Source organism: Urocampus carinirostris, chromosome 12 (genome assembly GCF_059441175.1).
Source record: "Urocampus carinirostris isolate Australia breed hairy pipefish chromosome 12, RoL_Ucar_1.0, whole genome shotgun sequence".
In the NCBI taxonomy this organism is placed as follows: domain Eukaryota; kingdom Metazoa; phylum Chordata; class Actinopteri; order Syngnathiformes; family Syngnathidae; genus Urocampus; species Urocampus carinirostris.
The window spans coordinates 10529591-10532760 of NC_142360.1; the positions used below are offsets into that span (position 1 = coordinate 10529591).

The 3170-nt window shown below is 43.9% G+C and overlaps 1 long non-coding RNA gene across 1 annotated transcript; it reads right to left on the reverse strand.

Moving 5' to 3' along the window:
- Positions 1-2422: 2422 nt before the first annotated feature.
- Positions 2423-2963, reverse strand: LOC148354920 (uncharacterized). Its single transcript, XR_015852309.1, has 2 exons — positions 2766-2963; positions 2423-2681 (listed from the first exon to the last, which is right to left on the reverse strand). It is a non-coding gene; the product is annotated as an uncharacterized LOC148354920 (long non-coding RNA).
- Positions 2964-3170: the final 207 nt, after the last annotated feature.

The window sequence follows — 3170 nt, forward strand, 5'->3', positions numbered from 1 at the left end:
TTTGGGATGTCTAAAAATAACCTTGCTTTAAGTTAGATTTTGTATTGTGTGCACATTTATCCGAGTAGAGGACATTGCAGTAGTGCTCCTTTCCACCGCAACTGGTGAGTGGCGCTATGAGAGGTCACCCAGCATCCACCTCGAAGAGGAAATCCGTTTCCTTTTCCTATTTCATGTGTAAACATAACCTACTGTATCTCCAGCGCGCTAAGAACTTTGACAATGTTATTGTCTAATATAGGCAGCACGGCGGCGCTTGTGCGGCACAGTTCATGTCATGGGAACCTGTCGTGGGTTCAAATCCAGCTCCAGACTTCCTGTGCGGAGTTTGTATGTTCTCCCCGTGCTTGCGTGGGTTTCCTCCGGGCACTCCGGTTTCCTCCCACGTTCCAAAAACATGCATTTCAGGTGAATTGGCCGGTCCAAATTGTCCCTAGGTGTGAATGAGCGAATGAGTTGTCTGTCCCTGTGTGCCCTGCGATTGGCTGGCAACCAGTTCAGGGTGTCCCCTGCCCACTGCCCGGAGATGGCTGGGATGGGCTCCAGCCCCCCCGCGACCCTAATGAGGATAAGCGGTACGGCTGATGAGATGAGATGAGATTGTCTAATATCTAGTGCATCCACTAAAAATGGTTGGTGTGAAGTGTAAAGAACAGGCGAGCCGTTTCTTTTGAAATGAAAGTGGAATAAGAAAGCTTGATGCGGTTGAGGAAATGGTTGGATCATTCTTTTTCGGCCACTTTCTACCACGGGGGGGAACTCACCTAACTCCTGTAGCCCATCTTCCAAAAGTAAGTTTCACTTTATTTATCCTTATAGAGCATATCATCTTATGAAATGTTTATTTTTCAGTACAGAAAGTCCGGTTACCTGACTTGTCCTGATCCCCGACCATGCTCCGTTCTCCCATCCCGGCTGCCCGACTTGCTTCCGGTCTCCGACCGCGCTCCGTTCTCCCGTCCCGGTTGCCCGACTGGCTTTCGATCTTCGACCACGCTCCTTTCTCCCGTCCCGGCTGCCCGACTTGCTTCCGCTCTCCGACCACACTTCGTTTTTGAGGGCTTCCTGCTCCTCCTGCCCAGCGAGCACCAGATCGCTGTTGGTTTTTCCCCCACGCTGATTCCCCAATAAAGCATTGTGTAAAATGTTACAGGTTTGGGTCCACTGCCTGTTCCGGTCTTGACAACCATACCTTTATAAACCATAAACATACAAAATATAGCACTGAAGCAACTTACAGATTCAACTTACGAACGATCGCCCGTAAGTAGGGCAGCGTCGTTACTACAAAAGAAATCTGAGAATAAGCAATTTTTCAGCATGGAAACTAGTTTGGGGAAACATGTTCTAAAGAACAGTAAATGCGTCTACAAAAAAGAAGAGTATATGTATACACAAAAAAAGTATAATTTATGGGCTGGAAAATGTGGGAGTGTACTAAAACGTTTTGAGACTTGCTGTTTTTATGTTCTGGAATTCCTCTTCAAGAGTGTCTAGGTAAAACCTCCTTTGCAAAGCTGTCCCCCTGCTCTCTTTTTCCTTCCCATACTCCTTCCTGTGCTGTTCACACTCCCGCCTGGCCTCCTAATTGACTTCATGTCTGTTCACGATCGCGACTGAGCCCTTCACCTGCTCGCGTCCCATTCGCGGCGTAACACCAGAATTCTCCGGCGCTCGCACTCCATTAACGCTCGCCCAGCCAAGTTCAGCTCCCTGCTATTACAAGATCCAATCTCATTTTCAACCCAATTTAACCCAGACCATCTCAAGGAGAGGGGAGGGTTGTTCTGCGGCAAGCTTACAGTAATTATCAGAGTACGAAACAAGCCATAGTTAGTAACGTAGTTTTTATCCCACGATTATTCACTTAAATTAGACTCTTACATAGTGGCGTCGAAGTTAAAGTAGTAGTAGAAACATTACTCCGCTGTGGTCAAAACACCACCGATACCAAACTTTAGATTCTCCTAGTTCAGTATTAAACTAACATCATTGTATGTTTGTGTGCCAAAATCGGATAAAACATTGAGGATCAAAATTAAACTTTTACAGAATCCCAGCAGACAATCCTGATCAAAGGAAAACAAAGAGAGTTGTGGTTAAATACATTAAAGGGAAAAGATTGGACCGAGGCACTCATAAAAAATCTTCGGGTTTGCAGACATAGCTATTTTGTTCACAAAAGCTTCTTTTCACAAACTTTGTATTTTTGTGTTTGATTTTATAGAAACACATAGACCCACACACATAGATAATCCAAATGTGGTTTGATTCTAACAAATACGAATTATTGAGATGGCAGGGAAATTTGTATCAAAAAAGAATAAATTATATTGTCTACACAAGAACCCGCGGTGTTAGCGAGGGGGACAGGGTGTAGATATTCTGTAGCAGGAATGAAAGTACTAAACAAAAAGCCTGATTTCAAGGTACTCAATTTATTCAAATGATCAATACTTATTTAATAGCATGAAAAAAACAATTCATTAATGCCCAGCGCATAAAAAACAGTTTGTTGCGTTAAATTTCATTGCGAAACTTGGTCGGACGGAGCATCACGCGGGGTGGAAAAATGGGGGCTGGCCGCATGGTGCCCACCCCTCTTCACAGAAAAGGCTGTCAATCACACATGGCTGGGTTGTGCCAGGCCCTTTAGGCTACACGCTAACAGTTAGCTGAAGCTGAAAAAAATAAGAATACATTTTGCCGAAATATTAAATAATTTAGACTCGCTAGCAACAATCTGAAACGCTAATTTATCTTACCTAATATGAAGTGTATACTGCAAACCCAAGCACTGTTTAGGAGTGCCACGGTCCAATTTTTGTCTTTGATCAGGAGTGTCCATTGGGAACCCTGTAGAACTGCAATTTACGATCACTATTTTTTTTTCCTGGAACTGGCACCCAAACACACAACATTACAAAAAGTAGCAGCAACAACAGCATTCTTTAAGTTTGTCTCCTGACCAGCACAAATATTAATTTTCCTCCAGCCTTGATGGTCATGTCACGCACAACAAAGGTTATTAAACCGTAATGTCAAAGCCATGGATTTTAATAATACAAAGGTAAATTTTAGCGCATACGCTTGTTGACATATCGTCATGCCCTTGCTTTTGCCTCCAGGGTAAGCACCCGCCCACCACATATGTCACAATGTTGAAAAAC